The sequence below is a fragment of the Lemur catta genome, chromosome 3 (genome assembly GCF_020740605.2).
Source record: "Lemur catta isolate mLemCat1 chromosome 3, mLemCat1.pri, whole genome shotgun sequence".
Classification (NCBI taxonomy): domain Eukaryota; kingdom Metazoa; phylum Chordata; class Mammalia; order Primates; family Lemuridae; genus Lemur; species Lemur catta.
In genome coordinates this window covers 126719784-126740910 of record NC_059130.1, presented here as the reverse complement: position 1 = coordinate 126740910, position 21127 = coordinate 126719784, and the positions used below count along the sequence as shown (strand labels likewise).

The 21127-nt window shown below is 40.7% G+C and overlaps 1 long non-coding RNA gene across 9 annotated transcripts in view; it reads right to left on the bottom strand.

Moving 5' to 3' along the window:
* The window catches only part of LOC123636045, a 63755-nt gene that overhangs the window by 31128 nt on the left and 11500 nt on the right, over positions 1 to 21127 (bottom strand). For 3 of the 9 annotated variants that reach the window (XR_006734290.1, XR_006734289.1, XR_006734288.1), the window contains exons 2-5: positions 19884 to 19969; positions 3186 to 3335; positions 1263 to 1339; positions 1081 to 1143 (exon numbers count right to left, since the gene is read on the bottom strand). This is a non-coding gene — a long non-coding RNA (uncharacterized LOC123636045). Of the gene's footprint in view, positions 1 to 1080; positions 1144 to 1262; positions 1340 to 3185; positions 3336 to 13153; positions 13288 to 19883; positions 19970 to 20319; positions 20424 to 20691; positions 20744 to 21127 lie in introns of those variants that run through there. The other 6 variants (XR_006734285.1, XR_006734287.1, XR_006734286.1 and 3 more) reach the window with 3 other exon arrangements.

Sequence of the window (21127 nt, the reverse complement as noted above, 5' to 3'; positions counted from 1 at the left end):
AGACCTAGACAGTGGCAGGATACGGATCAAATCTAAAAAGTGGTTGTTTTCAAATGATGCGACTATGGATAATTTTTTATAACCTCCTTGTATTTTTGCATTTAATTGTATTTCCTAAATTTCCACACAGTATGTATAATAATTAAGAAAAAAAAACCCACAGTTTGTTTTAAGGATTCAACAAGATATTGAAAGAATCTTTCACATCAGGTAATACTAGAATTATAATACTACTTTACTATAATGAAATGTATTAATACCACATTAATGAGTAAAATTTAAAAAGCACATACTCTTAGGTGACTCCATTAAATAAAATTAAACACCTATTTTTTAACAAATTTCAACCCCAACTACAAACAGGATTCTCTTAATTGATAAAGATTTTCATATTTGAAATGAACAGCCAGCACTTTTTATCAGAAGATAGTAAAGGTATTTCCATCATCACTGTGATTTGAATGATCTGAGAATGTCACAAAATAGAAAGTACCAATGTATATATTGGAAGAGATTATATATAGATGATGTAGCTATCTACCTAAAAAGTATAAAAGTGTCATCTAAAAAGCAATTAAAATTAGAAATAATAGAATACAATTTTCTGCGCATCTACTATGTGCTAGGCTTTACTCCTAGTGCTTTACATACTTAACTCATAGTTTCACAACAACGCTATGACAGTACTATTAACCTCACTTTATAGACAAAGAGGAGGCTGAGGTACAAAAAGATTAAGTAAATTGCCCAAATTTATTCATAAAGTTGCTAACAGACCTGGGAATTGAGCCAAAGTTATCTATTTCTGGAGCCCATTCTCCTTAACTAAGGCACTCTAATGACAAGCTACAAAGTATAATCAAAGAAAGATCTGATTAAGAACAGCACAAACTAATGACTGCAGCTATTTGTCTATAATGACTGCAACTATTTGTCTACGTGTCCCCCTATACTAGCCTGGGACACTCCTGTGGGAATGGCCTTTGACTTTATCACCACTGTGGCTGATGTCTGCTACAGAACCTCTAGTGAACAGCAGGCACACAGTAATGCACATTTGACTGAATTTGGGAAACACACCTGTAATTAGTAGAAGAATCATAAATTGAAATTTCAGAAACTTGGTATTTCTGGAAATGAGACCTTCAATCAGCATAAAAAAAGAGAAATAACTTTGTGAAAAGTAGAAACACAACAAATGATCATAATATGAACAATTAACAAACTTAAAAATGAAGTTCAAAAAAGAAATCTTGGCATACCTCAGATACCGAAGGACAGAGACCACCAATATGTACCAAATAACCTTTATCTCTTCGTAAGGGTTCGGCATTCATTTCTGCTTGCAGAAAAACACAATATACCACAGAAATGATCATTATTGTATTGAGAAGTTTAAGAGAAAATGAAAAATTGCTAAATATTTCATGGTTTCTTTTTACTATCACAAAGCTTATTATAAAGTTATCAGCAAATATCAGCAAGACCAGACTAAAGACCAAAAGCCTGGAGTACAGTGCTAAGATTTCTGGGCCTTAATCATATCTTAAAAAATAAATGGGTTGGATTAGTTAATATTAAGTCTCTCATAGCTCAAATGAATAAATTACATCTAAAAGGAGTAATCAGTTACACCTGTCCCTTGGTATCCCTGGGGGACTGGTTCTAGGACTCCCTGCAGATACCAAGATCTGAGGATGCTCAAATCCCTTATATAAAATCGCATAGTATTTGCATATAATCCACACCCATCTTCCTGTATACTTTAAATCATCTCTAGATTATTTATACTACCTAATACAATGTAAATTCTATGTAAATAATTGTTATGCTGCATTGTTTAGCAAATAATGACAAGAAAGTTGGTTGAATCCATGACTACAGAACCCATGGGCTGACTGTACATCACGACTAAAAAAGTCTGTCATTTGTCCTTGGTTCAGAGAAGTGCTATGAGAACACTGGATGTACACAGGATCTTAACTCCTTAGTGTCAGCACTGGCTAGAGCTAGTGGTTTCAGAGACCTCTTTACACACATTCCTTTGCTGGGGAAATAGCGCACCAAGAAAACCTTTCAATCAGACAAATATCAACAGCAGGTATTATATAGCTTGTGATAATGTTAAGAGCACATACAAAAAAGAGACAAATAACTTGAGTTAGTATGATTTTGGAAACCACAAATACGAGGATTATAGATAATTTTTTTCTTGCTTGACAAAAAAAATTGAAAATTCTTAGACTGCAATCTCATAGTCAATATTGTGAAGGGAACCTGGTCTGAAATCAAAAAAGATTCAGTAAATTGAGATTTGATGGCCGGGCGCGGTGGCTCAAGCCTGTAATCCTAGCACTCTGGGAGGCCAAGGAGGGCAGATTGTTTGAGCTCAGGAGTTTGAGAGCAGCCTGAGGAAGAGAAAGACCCCGTCTCTACTAAAAACAGAAAGAAATGACTTGGACAGCTAAAAATCTATATAGAAAAAAATTAGCCGGGCATGGTGGCACATGCCTGTAGTCCCAGCTATTCGGGAGGCTGAGGCAGAAGGATTGCTTGAGCCCAGGAGTTTGAGGTTGCTGTGAGGTAGGCTGACACCACGGCACTCACTCTAGGCTGGGCAACAGAGTAAGACACTGTCTCAAAAAAAAAAAAAAAAAAACATATCCACACAAAAAAACCCGTACATGAATTTTCATAGCAGCGTTGTTCATCATAGTTGTTTGGGTTCACTCACTCACTATCTATTCATTAGTGAATACATAAGTCAAATGTTGTATATCCTACAATGGAATAATATTTAGCCATAAAAGAGAATGATGTACTATTGATATACACTGTCCAGATCACACTTGAAACATTATGCAAAATGAAAAAAAGCCAGTTGGCCACACAGCATATAATTCCATTTATATCACATGTCCAAAGAGGCGAATCTAGAAAGATGAAATATGTTAGTGGTTGCCAGGGACTGAGGAGAGGGAAGAACGGGGAACGACTACTAATTTCTTTTTTTTTGGGGGGGGGGGTGATGAAAATATTGTAAAATTAGATAGTGGCAAGGGCTGTATAACTCTGACTTATGTACTTTAAAAAGGTGTTTATGTTATGTGAATAATCTCAATAAGGCTGTTACAGTAAAAAAATTATTTCTCCCCTCACTCCCGCAAAACAGAAAAATTGGTTACTTAGGATGTACTCGCAGAAGTACTAAGTTCTGCTCTGTGACATTGCCAAAGTGCTTCTGCAACAGGTTCCACAGATTTGTACTCCCTCCAGCACTGCATTTAGCACCTGTGTCACTGTGCGCACGTCTGAATCAGCACCATCTCTTAAATCTGATAAAAAAATTTTATTATTGGTTAAACACTTTCTTCTCCTATTTTCATCATATATTTCTTTTCAAAGGGTCAGTTCTTAGCCTTTAAAATTTACCATCTTTATGCATACAGCACAAATGCTTCAATTTCTCAGGAAATGTAGAAATAGTTACTTTCTTGCCATTTTGGTCAGCAATAATTAACTCATCCCAATGGGTTCCATTTCAGCTTTTAACAATAAAACCTGACTTGAAGTCAAATATTTTGAACAGTTATAAGAACCACTCTGCTTCTCAGACAGGGAAATTAAGAGGGTCACTACAATATGAGTCCACCTGGGTTATGTCTATTTCCAGTTTCCTGGCTGCAATTCACTTTCAAGTGAAATGTCCAAGTGGCTCCCAAGATATTTTAAAACCATAAGGTGTAGCAGAAAGGAAATGAAACATTTATCAGCATCTTCTACAAGCCAAGTGCTTTATGTGTATTACTTCATTTAATCTTAATAAGCCTATTACCCTCACTTAAATGAAAAGAAAAATAAAAATCACCACGGGTAAGAACTTGCCATGCAGCAAATATGTGCCAGAGTTAGGGACCAAACTGAGGTGTGTCTAACTCCAAAGTCCATATTCTTTCTGCCACTGTACAGCACTTCCCAAGCTTACTGACTCTGAAAAATCAGAAAAGACTTCAAATGTGAGTTCTGCCACTTACTGTGTGACTAGTTTCTAAGCTTCTTTAGAACAGTTTACAAAAACAAAATAAATGTAAAAAGAGGAGGCTAAAAACTCACTGTGGAATGAAACTTTTTAAAAAATAACACTTTTTTAAAACAGCAAAGTGTATGGAATAATTCTAAACACTTTTCTCGAATTTATCTCAAGATTCACTTTACCTTCCAACAAACAGAGACACCTGCATATCCATTCACAAACATATAATGTGGATGAAAAACATTTTTTAGTGACTACACTGCCAGTCTCTAAACAAGAAATACATCATTTCTCAGTAAAAAAAGTCCACATTGACTACACTGCTTTTTATTTTTCTTTACCATGTGAGAAGTGCTTTCCGCAACACATGCACCGTCCAGGATGTAGCATTGCGGGGTAAGAGAAATGGCTACTGAACAGAAAAAGACTACAAGAGCTTGCGAGCAAGCAGTAATACAACACAGAAAATGACATAGCTAAAAACAAGGCAAAACATCAACAGCCTACTTCTAACACTAGGTAACAGGTACCTTTCCTGTGGCAAAGGAAAAAACATTTAAATTATAAAACCCTTAAAGGATATTTGATTGGCTTTAAAAATTGCTACTTTAGGCCCAGCACAGTGGCTGGTGCCTGTAAGCCTAGCACTCTGGGAGGCCGAACGGGGAGGATCCCTTCAGCTCAGGAGTTCAAGACCAGCTTGAGCAAGAGTGAGACCTCTTCTCTACCACAAACAGAAAAAATTAGCCGGGCATGGTGGTGCATGCCTGTAGTCCCAACTACTTGGGAGGCTGCGGCAGGAGGATCACTTGAGCCAACAAGTAGGAGGTTGCAGAGAGATATGAGGACTCCACCAGCACTCTAGCCCCAGCAACTGAGTAAGAGCTGTCTCAAAAAAAAAAAATTGCTGGCCGGGCACAGCGGCTCATGCCTGTAATCCTAGCACTCTGGGAGGCTGAGGCGCACGGATCATTTGAGCTCAGGAGTTCGAGACCAGCCTGAGCAAGAGCAAGACCCCATCTCTACTAAACATAGAAAGAATTTATACGGACAGCTAAAAATATATATAGAAAAATTAGCCGAGCATGGTGGTGCATGCCTGTAGTCCCAGCTACTCAGGAGGCTGAGGCAGGAGGATTGCCTGAGCCCAGGAGTCTGAGGTTGCTGTGAGCAAGGTTGACACCACGGCACTCTAGCCCAGGCAACAGAGTAAGACTCTGTCTCAAGAAAAAAAAAAAATTGCTACCTTAAGACCTAAACAATTACTTGACAAGATTGGGACTGGTAATTTCCAAGAATGCAATACACCAATACACATCAGCAATTCTTCCACAAGAATTTTCACAGTCATAAAACAAAAGTCAAATCAAACATTAACATAAGAATTCTTACATGCTAAATTTTCTTTTTCTAAAAACTCCCTCACTCTGACACATAGAAAGGGTAGCAATATCTAATAAAACTGTCATACTACACATAGATGAAGGATGTCAAAAAAATACATTTTTCTTCTAGAAGTTTTTAATATTAAGACATCAGTAGGACTTTGGGCAGTCTAAAAAATATGAACATATTTACAGGCCCATATTTCACCACATGGCTATTTAAAATAATTCTACTTTACATAGAGTCAGGAACGGTTTTTGTTAGCTAGTATAAAACAATCAGGCTATTGTACAATGGTGAGAGAGCTCCTAAGAAAAAAATTACTGCTTAAGTAATTCTTGTCTCCAGTTGACTCTGCCACATTCTGCTCTCTATAAACACCATTGTTTTTAATCACAACTTTACTGACAGCTTTACCCTTGTCAAACAAAATTTTCACTTTCCAATAAGACCCTTTCAAACTGAAGTAATAAAAAGCAATGCTTATATGATCATAACATTTGCTAAGGCAAAATGTTATAGAATAGTATGTATAATAAGATCCTACTTTTGTGAAAAAGCATATATTCACTGATTTATCTGGAAAAACACTCAGCAAAATATTACCAGCGGTTGGTTATCTTGCGGTGGTAGGCGTAAAGGTTTCTTCTTTACCTTATATGTACTTTCTGATGCTCTATATTAAACACTTTTTTTCATATGCACATAAGAGAACAATTTGAGTTAAAGGATAGGAAACGTGGGTGTCATATTTTATAATAATTCAATACCACCAGTTCAAATCCACTTATTCAGAATTAACATAAAGCAAATGTTGCTCAAGAAATACCAATAAATTCCCCTGAGCCAACAAAGTTCAATTTTTAAACAGTAAACTTCCTCAGATAAGAAAATGATGCCTGTAATTTCATGTCTCTTTACTGGAGAGCTGGGGGGAGGGTTGGAAATGGGCTGGAATGTCCAGGTAACCACAGGAAAGATAACAGGAAAACACTCGAGAAACAAGACAAAATCATTTCATTGATTTAGTGACATTTATTTGTAGAAGAAATCATGGAGTAGCAGAAGTAAATGATCAGAAAATGTAAGCAAGCGCTTCAAGAGTAATAATGGGCAAAAGAAGAAAAAAGCCAGAAAAAAAAAAAACCAAAGAACTGAACTCAGACATATTTATGTAAATCATTCTGGGGGGGGAAAAAGGGTAGATAATGCCGTATCACTAACTGAATCGGATCTGCTTTCTTGACTAGAAAAGGAACACCTTTCAAAAGGCTTATTTACTGCTCAGTAGCAAAACCAAGAACATTCTCAGAGGAATCTGAAGATCTTTCGTGCCTGCTTTGGAATAAGCTAAGCTATTAGATATACAGTTAAATAACATACAAACATATAAATAGCTAATTTTATGCATTAAATGAATCTCAAGTAATCATCAGATGTGAAGGGAACATAATTTTGAAAAAGAAAGAAGGTAAAGCACTGAGGTAATTTCACTAACTCCTATGAAGAAATTATCTTTAAACCAAATCAACTAACGCTACTGGGTTAAAACATAAAAAATTGCCAATATTCAAACAAAAACCAGCAATTTCACATGGGCCCACCCAGTGGTCTCCTGATAAATACTGAACCACCACCTCTTTTGAAAGAAAGAGCCCTGATCTGCAGATTTTGCCCACTCCCGTGTTGTAACTGTCCCCCCACGGCCAGTCCAAGCTGCAGATGAGGCACCGGGTGCAGACTCGGAGCGAGAGGCACAGGCACCCACCGACGCCAGCACCACTGGCTCCACGGGACACGCTGAGGACCAGAGCAGGTCCCAGACTGTCTCACCCTTTTCTAAAACCAAGCTTTTGTCTGATTGATCCAGTTTCTGTCTTCCCCAGGTCAGAAGAAATGTGCTGTTGACAGTTTAAAATACTAGTACACTAAAATCATTCATAACAGAACAGCTGAGACTGGTACCCGGTTTCATCCATTCAGCACTTTACTGCACACCTGTTTGGTGCCAGGTAGCGTTCTGGGCATTGTGGACAGCAGGGAACAAGACAAAGGAGGTCCCTGCTCTCATAAGAAATATATATAAAAATACATAATTTCAAGGACTGAGAAATGCCATGAAGAAATTAAAACAGTAATGGGGAAGCTGTTTTAAACTGAGTGGTGAGTTAGGTGATACTTAAGCTGAGACCTTAAAGTTAAGGGGCCAGGCTCAAGATCTGGGAAAGACCATTCAGACAAAGGAAACGACTAGTGTAAAAGTCCTAAGGCAAGACCAAGCATGGCATGTTTGAGAAATTGAACAGACTAACTTGGATAGAGTGTAATGAGCAAAGGTGAGATTGTCTGAGAGGTTGTCAGAGGCAGGAAGATCTCCTGAGCCCAGGAATTCAAGACCAGCCTGGGCAACACAGCAAGACCCCATCTCTAAAAAAAAAAAAAAAAAAAAAATTCTGCTCAGCTGGGCACGGTGGTACACGCCTGTAGTCCCAGCTACTCAAGAGGCAATGGCAGGAGATTGCCAATGTAAAAACCTTCAATAGAAGTCTCATAGTTTTAGGGAGGGATTTTCAGTGTACAAAAATGTATTGGTATACCTGTCCTCTTGGTACTGTGCTGCCTATTTAGTCCCCCCTTAAAAAAGGAGAGGAATATAAGTACATTTATTGTTCTGCATGGCAAATTAGTAGCTAGCTACAACAATCCCAGGAGTTATGATCACACCACTACACTCCAGCCTGGGCAACAGAGCAAAACTATGTCTCTTTAAAAAAAAAAAAAAACTGTGACTACAGCTGAAATAAACTTAGTGGTAGGACTACACACCAGCTCAGAAATAAGGATCTTATTAACCCAAGATGGTTACTTCATACGTGAAATGCTAACATATGAATTCAAGTACATCAATGTTGAATTCTAATGAAGATGACCTAATTAGTCTATAAAATAAATTCACTATGTTGTTCAGGCTAGGATTATTTCAAAACCATAGGCAAACACTTCTAGTGTATCATCCAAAATCATTTTATTTGGTATGTAAATAGACTTTTTAAGAATTATAAAGGTCATGTTTATTTTAAAGTGAAAGAAAAATATAACACCAAATCCGATTTTTGTTCAAATTAGTGCTCAGGAGTTAAAGTAAAACATCAGCATATCAGTCTAAATTACATGTTCATATTACAAAAACTGTAAAGAAATACACACATACACACCCACACTCCCTATAGCCATGAAAACCAAGTCCACATTATGGCCGCATAAAAGTCCCCCAAGTCAATAAAGACAAATTTTTGCATATTACACAAAAATAGGAAACTGTGGAGACTGGTTTAAGGAGAATTTATACTTGCACATAAAATTATTTATTCATTCAGGAACTACTGAGCTACTCATTTCAACAATTTATCTAAAAGATTTTTTTTTTTTAATCAACCAACAGGAAATGAGACCTACAGCTCAGGGAAAAAGGTGAAAAGACATTTTTCTTTTTTCTCATTTAAGAGCACAAATAAGTATATGCATTTAATGCTACTCAATAAACTTGTGATTATTGTAGCTAGCTCCTAGTTTACCGTGCAAAACAATAAATGTACTTATATTCCTCTCCTTTTTTAAGGGGGGACTAAATAGGCGGTACAGTACCAAGAGGACAGGCATACCAATACATTTGTGTACACTGAAAATCTTTCCCTAAAACTATGAGACTTCTATTGGAGGTTTCTACAAAAAAAATAAAAACTGCTAAGAATACCATTAGGCTTTCTCAGTAATTTCTCCTTTTCTTTAACAAAAAGAGTTGAGCAAAACACAGAAGAACAATGAAGTTTTGGCTTCTGATCTCACCTGAGCCTACATCCCTGATAAAAAGAAGGGTATCATATAGTCCAACTTGAAGTGTCTAGTCCATGAAAATCACCAACACTCAGAACTCAAGAAATGTAACTTAAAAGAAATATGGGGCAAGCCCAAAATACATTTTTTACATGTTGTCACCCTATTTCCAAACCAGGTTTTCCTCTTCTTTATTTCATTTGCCTTAGCTCTCTTCATTCCTTTCCCATCTCCTCTGTTCCTTATCATTTCACTGTGTATTTTCACTTCCCATACACAAAAATTGACTTGAAACTTACTTTATATTCTTGTATCTAAATTTGTTTCTACTTAATTCTTACAGGACTATATAGTTTTAGGTGAAGTTCAAATACTTTTATTACGGAAACATGCATATAGGCTGTAACCAGAATCATGAGTAACAAGACAAGCAGCCATTCATTCAGGAACTGTGAGTGCCCATCAAGAGGCCATGGTCCTGGGGACTCTGCAGTGAATAAAACAATGCTCTATCCCTGAGGGCATGAAAGCAAGCCTGCGCTTGGCAGGTTCAAGAAACCTGGAGGATGCCTGGGGGCCAGAGTAGAGGAAGCCAGGGAGAAACCTGATTGTGTAGGACACAAAACCAGAAAGGCAGGAGGTATAGATCAACAGAGGCTCTCATAGACACAGCAAATATTCTGGCTTTTACTCTCAAGGATATAGAAAGCCACTGAACAGTTTGAACACAAGAGTAAAATAATCAGACTTTCATGTTAAAAGGATCACCCTGGTTGCTGGGTTGAGAATAGGAAAGTACAGAAGCAGCGGGGAGACTAGTGACTATGAAAATAACACAAGCAAGAGATTATGGTTGCTTACAGGGGTGGCAGCAAATTGTGGTTCCATTTATAGTTATGGCAGCATTTAAAGTACACAAAGAATGTACTTTCATGATAATTATTTGAATTAGACATGGGAGTATCAGAAGGAAAGCAGTCAAGATGTCTATGAGGTTTGGGGCCAGAGATACTGCAAGAGCGAGTGGACATTTAAAAGATGAGGAAGAATGGAATGGAAACTATTATTGGAGGGGGTGGGAGAGAAGAAGGAGGCGACGAGTTGTTCAGTTGTGACATGTTAAATTTGGGATCCAGATGTCTAGTTAAATTAGACATCTAGCTGAAAATGTTGAGTACACAGACGAACATACAAGTCTGGAGATTAGGAAAGAAATTCAGACTAAAGATAAAATTTTTAGTTAGAAATATATAATTCTAGCTAGATGAGATCAAAAGGGACTAAATATAAATACAGAAGAGGTCTAAATATATATACCTGGAACACTGCCTCATTTTTTAGAAGTTGGAGTGATGAAAAGGAACCAGCAAAAGAAACTGAAAATAAGCAGTAATATCACAGAAGCAAAGGGAAGAAGGTTTCAAGCAAGAGAACATTATCAACCACATCAAATGCTGTTATTGCTGCTATATTCACTGACATTAGAATTCACCAAAGAGGTCACTAGTAACCTCAAAAAAGAGCTGCTATGGTAGAATGGAAGAGAAAAAAAACCTCACTGTAGTGGATCCAAGAGAGAGAGGGAGTACTGAAGACCACAAATGTCAACTTTTCTGGAGAGTAGTAACTAAAGAAAGATGTGAACAAGGTTTTTTAAAGATGGGAGATAGCAGTATCTATATGCTGCATATATTATCTATACGCTGACAGAAACGATCCAGCAACTATTATAAGCATTGACAAGTCAAAAGGGTCCACCAAAATTCAAAAGCTAACTGCAAAAAAAATAGTAATCTACATTATTTTGTAAAGATCAAGATTGGCTTTGGAGTGCATTAACTCAGACTTCTGAAGAAGCCAAATATTGTTTTTAAACATATATAAATAAAATAATAATAGGCAATGCAACCTTAGAATAAATGGAATACTAAAAATTTCATCGTCTTTTTAATAAGCAGTTCTATCAGTTGTAAAACTATAGATAAAGTCCATATATGGAACCACAAATTATTACTAATAATCCTTCTAATTTGAGCATTATCAAGTTAATCCTGTGTTTGTAAATAGTAAAGAAAAGGACAAAATAAAATTCCTGAAATAGTGCTTTAATTAAAAACGTTCCTTATGGAAAAGGAATCCAATGTTTATCGTCACTGATTTTTAAACACAGAAAATATTGTTGTTGCAAAGATTATTTACAGAACACAGAACCAGAAGTACAAGACCATTCAATAAATATGCTGTCCTAAAATCTTCTTGTAAGGCGCAGATAATAAAAACACCAGTTTGTTAAATCTCTTCCTCCCTTCTTTTTAAAATGTAGATAGATTTTACTAAACAGACAATAGGAAAGTGTAACCCAATGATCTTAGCCATTTTAAGTTACTTATTAACTTTTAAATAGACTGTTAGGAATTTACAGTTCCTGCAGTTCACCTTCCATCTTTCCCAACTTAAAGCAGGCACTAGGTGTTTAAGACAGCCTCCACTTGCAACATCCATTATAAGAACTTTATGCTCATTTTAAAAAAGGATTATTGTGAGTTTTGTTCATCCCTAGAAACAGCACTCAAAACAGATCTCAGCACATAATAGATGTTTAATGAATATCTGTTCAGTAAATGGTAATGTTTAATTGTATTAGTGCAACATTACGTTTTTTTTTTTCTCTCCTTCAATTTACAGTTCTCCCTTGTAGAAAAAGAAACTCAAGACCATAGCAGTCCCTCAAAAACATATAAACAACTTTACTCACAATGAAAAATAAAGCCGGGTCTCAAAATACAATCCCAGTGCCTCTTTATGTTCTCCATTATTTTTAAAGAAAATGAGATATAAAGCCTGTTTTTAAGAAATAGACAATGTATACCAACTTTTCTCAAAATAAAAAATTCACATTTCAAACTTATTTTCTATCTTAGTAGCACTGAGAGTAACAACTGATTTTCCAAAGTATGCATATATTGGGTAAAAATCAAAAACAAGCATATAAACAAAACTACATGTTTTTTGCCAACGTTTTTTCCTTAATCTTAGGCAAAAGGGTATGTGCCTAAATTTTACTAGATGTGAGACCCGCCTTGTCTGATGTTTCCAGATTCATTCGTTCAATGAATATTTTAAGGAGCATCTACTGTATTCCAAGCCCTTTAACGTTTAAATTTTTTAAGCTGCACACCACCACCGAATTCCTCTGCAAAGCCTCATCATTTAAAATAATTGCAAGGTAATAAGGAATCTTAACACTGTTTCTTGCACATATTTAAGTCAGTGGATTGGGGCGCTTTTTCAGCTGTTAAAGTGGCAGAGCGAGCCGCTACCCACCACGCCCGGGACCAAAGTCACAACCCGCAGCCACAGCCGGTGAAACCACCTGCGGGAGTCGCCCGCGCTCCTCCAATGAGGCGGCGGGACTTTCGCTCCGAGCCCAGCGAGCTCCGCGGCAGGACCGGCGAGCGGGACGCGCTGGGCGCCTCGGGCGACAGTCGGGGCTCCGGAGCCGGGTCCCCGCCCCGCCAACCCGCACCTGGGGACCCCGGCGTCCCTGCCCGCCCCTCGCACCACCCTCGCGACCGCCAGACCCGCCAAGTGGGGGAGGGGTCCGCATTCCCGTGTCCCCGCGGCGGGCGCTCGGCCACCTCACTGCCCGCCTGCCTGAATTCCGAGCTGAGCTCGCGTCCATTCCTCAGAGACAACGGACGAAACCCAAAGGGCGGTCCTCGGGGAGGAGACCTCGCCCAAACCTGGAAGCGGAGCCCCAGGCCCAGCCCGCAACCCACAGCGCGTGGCTGGCAGGGCCGGGCCACCTCACCGCGGAGCCCTCGGGGACCGGGGTTCGGGGCTTCAGGCCGCCGCGAAAGGGCCCGAGAGGGCGAGGCGCGGGGCCGGCGCTGCACTCACCGTCGCGTTTGCCTCCGCCGCCCGCTCCGGCAGCCCCGCTCCCGGGACGGCTCCACGGCTCCCGTCGCCCCCACGCCCGCAGCTGCGCTACGGGCGCGCTCGCCCCTTCCGCTTCCCGCCTCCCTCCGCCCCGCCCAGACTCGTGCGCAGGCGCAGCCAGAGGCGACGCACGTTCCAAGACTGGCGGGAGGGCGGGGCTTCGTGACGCAACCGCCGCGGCCGCCATGACGGCCCCGCCCCGGCCAGGACCCGCCCCGGACCCGCCCCTGCCGGGCCCCGCCTCGGGATGGGCGGCAGCGGCTCCCCCACCCCCGCGACGCCCAGCCGCTTCTGAGGGGAGCCGCCCGCCGGCAGCAGGGGGTGGAGCCGGCGCGGGAAAGAGCACGCGGAAGATGGCGACCGACCCTGGGCGGGAGCGCGCGGGAGCCTCTTCCCCGCCCGGCCTGCAGGCGACTGCGGATGGCGTCTGCGCGCGGTGTGGGCCGCGGCCGCGCCCTGACGAGGAAATGGGGTGCCAGGGTGGCGGGGGGCGAGGTGTCTGTCAGTGGCAAGTGAGACCTAAAGGTCCAGAAACCCTCGGACCACTGTTTTTTTCAATGTATCAGTCAGAATCATTTTGTCATTCACTGGCTTCAGGCCAAGCACATCCAGATGCCTTTTTTTTTTTTTTTTTTTTGAAACAGTGTGTCGCTTTGTTGCTCAGGCTAGAGTGAGTGCCGTGGCGTCAGCCTAGCTCACAGCAACCTCACACTCCTGGGCTTAAGCGACCCTCCTGCCTCAGCTTCCCGAGTACCTGGGACTACAGGCATGCGCCACCATGCCCGGCTAATTTTTTCTATATATATATTTTAGTTGGCCAGATAATTTCTTTCTATTTTTAGTAGAGACCAGGTCTCGCTCTTGCTCAGGCTGGTCTCAAACTCCTGACCTTGAGTGATCCACCCGCCTCGGCCTCCCAGAGTGCTAGGATTACAGGCATGAGCCACCATGCCTGGCCCTGGATTTTTTAAATAGACTTCATTTTTTGTTATTCAGATATTGTATCACAAATTTTTTTCTATTATCTCCTATGTACTACACCATATTAGCATAATGAAGGAAAAATATCACATCATCATATCCATTCTTACAGAAGGAGCTTTAAACAAAATACAACGCCATTTTTTTATCTAAAAACCAAACAAGCTAGGTATAGAATGCAATTTTATTAGTATGATGAACAGCATTTATGGAAAACACACAGTGAACATTATCTCAATAGTGGGGACTGAGAGCTTTTACCGCTAAGATCAGGGACAAAGCAAAGATGCTCACTTTCACCTCTGCATGCAACATTATACTGAACAACAAATCTGGAGGTATGACATTATGTGACATCAAATTATACTACAAGGCTACAGGAACCCAAACACCATGGTACTGGTGTAAAAAACTGAGACTAATCCAAGGGAACAAAATAGAGAACCCAGACATAAAACCATCTACCTAGCACCAACTGATTTTTGACAAAGCAGAAAGCATACACTCAGGAAAGGAAGCCCTATTTAATAAATAGTGCTGGGAAAATTAGATATCCATACGAAGAAGAAGGGAACAGGATCCCTCTCTCACTACATACAAAACTCAATTCAAGATGGATTAAAGACTTAAATGAAAAGCACGAAACCATAAAAATTCTAGAAAAAAAGTAGGAAAAACTTTTGAGACTTCAGCCAAGTCAAAGAATTTATGACCAAGACCCCAAAGACAAATAGCAAAAACAAAAATAAATAAATGGGACTTAATTAAATTAGAAAATTTGCACACAGCAAAGGAAATAACCAACACCCTGAATAGACAACCTACACGATGGGAGAAATACTCATAAACTATACATCTGACAAAAGACTCATATCCAGAATCTACAAAGAACTCAAACAAATAAGCAAGAGCAAAATGAACACCCTCATCCGAGAATGGGCAAAAGACTGAAATAGACATTCTTGGAAAGAAGATAGAGAAATGGCGAAGAAACATATGAAAAACTGCTCAACATCACTAATCATCAGAGAAATGCAAATTAAAATTACAATAATGTACCACCTTACCCCAATCAGAATAGCCATTATTAAAAACTCAAAAAACAGGGCCGGGCACGGTGGCTTACGCCTGTAATCCTAGCACTCTGGGAGGCCGAGGCGGGTGGACTGTTTGAGCTCAGGAGTTCAAGACCACCCTGAGCAAGAGCGAGACCCCGTCTCTACTAAAAATAGAAAGAAATTATCTGGACAACTAAAAATATATATATAGAAAAAATTAGCCGGGCATGGTAGCGCATGCCTGTACTCCCAGCTACTCAGGAGGCTGAGGCAGGAGGATCGCTTAAGCCCAGGAGTTTGAGGTTGCTGTGAGCTAGGCTGACGCCACGGCACTCACTCTAACCTGGGCAACAAAGCGACACTCTGTCTCAAAAAAAAAAAAAAAAAGTCAAAAAACAATAGATGCTGCCACAAATGCAGAGAGAAAAGAACGCTGACACACTGGTGGGACTGAAATTAGTAGAAACTCTATGGAAAACATAATGGAGAGTCCTCAAAGAAACAAATGTAGACCTACCATTGGATCCAGCAATGCCACTCCTGTTTATCTACTCAAGGGAAATGAAGTCATTTTATAATGCACTCGAATGTTTATAGCAGGACAATTCACAATTGCAAAGATGTGGAATCAACGTAAGTGCCCTTCAATTCATGAGGGGACAAAAATGTGTGTATATATGTGTGTGTGTATGTGTGTGTGTGTGTATATATACATGTATGTATATAAATCATGAAGTATTATTCAGCCATAAAAAGGAGGGAAACACCAGCCAGAGCAAGAGTGAGACCCAGTCTCTAAAAAAAAAAAAAAGAAAAGAAAAAAGAAAAATAACACAGGCATGTTGTCATGTCCCCGTAGTCCCAGCTACTCAGGAGGCTGAGACATGAGGATCACTTCAGCCCCAGAGTATGAGGTTGCAGTGAGCTATGATCATGCCATTGCCTTCTATCCCAGGAAACAGAGCAAGACCCTGTCTAAAAAAAAAAAAGGACTGAAGTAATGTCATTTGCAGCAATGTGGAGGGAACTAGAAACCATTATCCTAAGTGAACTATCTCAGGAATGAAAAACCAAAAACCGTATGTTCTCACTAATAAGTGGGAGCTACTAGATGGATATACATGGGCACAAAGCGATATAAAGGACATGAAAAACCTATAAGGGGGGAGAGAGGGAGAGTTGTTGTAAGATAAAAACTTGCCCACAATGAACACTATTCTGGCGATGGACACACTGAAACCCCTGACTTCAGCATCATACAAGACATCCATGTAAAAAAATCACTTGTACCACCTTAATTAGCATTTTGAAATAAAAAATAACATTGTACTGAAAGTTCTGTCCAGAATATTTACATAAGAACAGGAAATAAAAGGCATCCATATGTGAAAGGAAAGTAAAACTATTCACAGATTCCAAATCACATGATCTTAAGTATAGAAAATCCTAAGGAATTAAAATAAATTATTTGAGCTAGCAAACAAATACAGCTTAGTCACAGAACAACATATCAATGCACAGAAATCTATTTTATTTCTTTACACTAGTAATCAACAACGGGGAAATAAAATTAAGAAATAAATTCCATTTGAATAACATCAACAACAATAATCCAGTTAGGAAAAAACTTAACCAAGGTGCAAACCTGTATGTCGAAAATTACAAAATGCTACTGAAAAAATTAAAGAATATCTAAATAAATGTAAAGACAGTCCATGCTCATGGACTGGAGACTGAATGTGTTTGAAGATGGCCATACTACACAAAGTGATCTCAAATTCAATGCAATTCCTACAAAAACCCAAAACGGCCTTTTGGCAGAAATGGGCAAACTGATCCTAACATTCAGATGGAATTTTAAGGGAACACAAATAACCAAAATCTTCTTGAAACAGAAAGACACACTTGGAGGCTCACACTTCTCAATTTTAAATCTTAAACCTTACTGCAAAGCAACAGCAATCAAAACAGGATGATACCTGCATGAGGGTACACATATAGATCAATGGAACTGAACTGACAGTCCAGAAATAATTCCATACCTTTACGGTCAATTGATTGTAAACAAGGTCCGAGGTCACTAAATTCAACAAGTGACGTTAGAGAACTATCCACATGCACAGGAAGGAAACTGTACCCTTACATCACATCACACAGAAAAATTTAACTAAAAATGCTCCAAAGCCCTAAATGTAAGAGATAAAAACATAAACTCTAGAAGAAAACACGGAGACAAACCTTCATACCATTGGGTTTAACAATGGCTTCTTAGATCTGACACCATAAGCACAGCAAGTAAAGAAAATATTTCCTCAAAATTAAAAACTTTTGGGAATCCAAACACACCACCAAGAAGTAAGATGACAACCCACAGAGGCATGTTATATATGTGATGACGGTCACACTTAAAGTGTTTTTTTTTTAGGTTAAAATAAACTTTTATTAAATGTTAGAAGAGATTTATATATAATTCACAAATTCTTTACAAAGAATTGCCAATCCTTGTCCACTTTTGTAATAATTCCTTTACAAATTTAGAAATTTTGGTGTGAAATACGGTCTACAAAACATTTCTTTAGAAAGCATCATTATGCTAATTTTAGGCAAAATAATGTTTAAAAGTGAAGTCTTTGCATGAAACTGAGCCGAAACACCCTTATTCTTTATCCCAGTGACAAAATAATGGTAAAATAAACATTAAACTGAGGAAACCATAAGTATCATGTAAACTCCTCAAATTCACCCAAAACATTTGATTACTTTCAGAACCAGTGCCATTACAAGGTATCAAAAATCATAGTATGTACTCAAATAAAATGAATGTTAATCAAATTAACATTTGATATTGTCACAAAGAAGTACCCCTTATTGTAAGATATATTATAGAGGTCTTTGTACATTGAAGATTTATGGCAAGAGCCATAAACCCTACAGAAGATAGTCTCCTCACACAGAATAATGATAATTCATCCATTTTAGAAGTGAATAACATCTTCTTAGTAGTGCTGCTGGTATAAAAAAAGATACAAATTCAAAATAAGCTGGCAACATACAAAAGTAACCAATGGTTTTGGTCTTTGTCTAAGAGTACACTCCCTAGTTTAACAAAGACTGGCTTTGAATCTCCCATTCAGAAGCACACGGTCACCACTTAAACATGGTGAAAATGGTGGAAATGGTGAATGCTATATGTATTTAATCATACAGAAAAAAGGAATGAAGTACTGATGTATATCGCAACATGGATGAACCTCGAAAATGTCCTAAGTGAAGGAAATCAGACACAAAAGGCCACATATTATATGAGTCCATTTGTATGAAATGTCCAGAGCAGGCAAATCCACGGTGATGAAAAATAGATTAGTGCTTGCCAGGGACTTGGGGACAGGGAAAGGAAAGTGACTTTGTAATGGGCTCTGAGTTTCCTTCAGAGGCAGAAAAAAAACATCTGGAACTATTAATACATACATGGTTGCACAACACGGCCAATGTATGACACTCCATTGAATTATATATTCACAAGTGGTAAAAATGGTGAAATTTTAAAAGTTGCTTTCCAATATTTATATACATTGTCATAGTATGGACTAGGACTTTGTCATATTGATTGGTGATGTAAACATAAGTGTGCAAACCTGAGATACCTCGCAACTGGTGGACACACGTGTGCACACACACGGCTACAGAACACAGCAAGGTAACATGGGGTTCAGTAAATTCTTATGAAATTTCCATGTTCAATTAGGCCATTTGCCTTTCATTTGGCAGTGAGATTTAATTTTTCTTCACTAGTTATCTAAAATATAAACTGTTTCCTTGGTCTATATATAAACTGAAGCTGAGTCTCACAAATGATACACTAAATAGTGAATTTTTTTGTCTTTTGAAAAATCACATTATCAACTTTTCTACTGTTAGATACCACAAACTGCTGTGACTTTAAGGCTCTAGCTGGGCAAACCCTTGGAAAATTTGCTAAGGGTGTCCACTGGGTGGATGCATTGAGGGAACCTGAATAAAAACCCTGAGACACCAAAAACCGGCTGTGTCCCTGAAAGTGAAAGCAGAGTAGACTGCAGGCAGCTGGGGTAGACTGTGTGGGAGAGGGGAGCAGGCAGGACCGCTCAGGGTCTGGAGGCCATGGCCAGTCCTGCGTTGTTTCTCCAAGGCCAGTAGGAAACCACTGGCAAAGTTATAAACCAGGAGAGCGACATGACGAGACTTGAGTCTGTAAAGCGCTGTTTGCCTTTGTCAGGTTGAGACCACCAGTGTGTGTGGGGGGGATCTGCGCTCCCCCTGGGGGGCTGCACTGAGAGAGCACGGCATAAACACAGGGTGTTCCTGCCCGGAATGTGGGGTCTGCGTCTGCTCAGGAGGAAGCACTGCCCAGACCAGCCTTGGAGTCATCTCTGCTCTTTAGATCTGCCAAGGCTGGGAAACTGAGGGTCAGTCTCAGAAACAGTTCCAGAAAAAGAAAACTGGAACCTAAGGGAAAGACACATTTTTCTCCCAGTTGAGGAAGGCGGTGAAGTGGGCCTGGTGGATTGGACTGTCAGGGAGAAAGGTGTGTTTCCTGATTTGGGGTTAACGGTGATGACCAGGGAGCGTGTGGCTGCTGCAAAACACACGGTGAAACACATGGGAGTACCTACCGTGCAGTCGCAGACCTCACACAGCAATGACGCTGGAGACTCTGAAGGCAGGATACAGAGGACTTTGTGCTGCGATGGCACGTTCCCTGGAAGGACGAAATTACTGTAAGGAAACTACGTTTATGAACAACCACCTGCACACCCTGCCAGTGAAACAGAGATGACAACGAACTTCCTCCCAGAGGCTAAGCCAGACCCACGTCCAGCTCAGAGGCTGATACCCCATTAGGGTAGAGAGGCCACCGGGTGGAAGTCACACCCGTGGCCACCACGTCCTGGGTGTGAGGGACCTCAGTGTGGTGGAAACTGTGGTTCCCCATTTCCAAATGTCCACACCGAGCCCCTCCCGGGTCTCTGAGGACCGGCCGCCCCTTAGCAGGCGGCTGGGGACAGCAAGGCAGTGTCCCCAGGGCTGGGACTGGAAGGTCGCACTCACCCTCGGGGTCTCAGGTCTGGGCATGGGAAGGCCTCACTCACTGGCAGCCGCATCCTCTCACACAGGGCGTGATGCCAGAGGGCAGGAGCAAACAGATGGTATATCTGACATACCATCAAAACAGAAAATAAAATAACTTTTTCAGACCAAAAAATGAAAGAAATTATCACCACCAGATTCTCATTACCAAAAAAAAACTAAAAGAAATTCTTCAAGCAAAAAAACATTAACCAGCTGGAAAGGTGGATCTGCACAAAACAACGAGGATGACAAGAACGATGCCCTGTCCCCATAGAACGATCCTGCGTTTTCAGACCAACTCGCAGAGTCCCAGAGGGAGGGACCGTCTCACCCACGCACGCAAACGCTAACCTCGGTGACGGCTCCACCGGGTCCCCCACGACGGGGCCGACACAGACTCGGCAGTGGCGGGTCAAGGCAGGGGCGACAGCTCTGCCTGGGCGCCTCAGCCCTTCCCACGGGTCAAGAGAACACGACCTCCCCGGAGCCCAGGGGGAGTCAGGGCTTCACGGTGTGTCCCCACCCCCGCGGGGCCGGAGGGCAACGCCAGCTGAGCTGTGGCCGCCTCCTCCCGGGATGCTGTCGCTGCAGCCATCTGGGAAGGGAACACCGGCACCTGCCGTGTGCAGAGCGCGAGAGCGGAGCACCGTCCGGCCACTGCTCCCCCCCACCCCATGCAGAGAGACTGAGTCAGAAGCCAAGGAGGGCCCTGCTCGCCCCTGGTCACTCAGCCACAGGGGACAGCTCCAGGGCAGGGACCCGGTGGTCCAGCAGCTGAGGCCCCAGC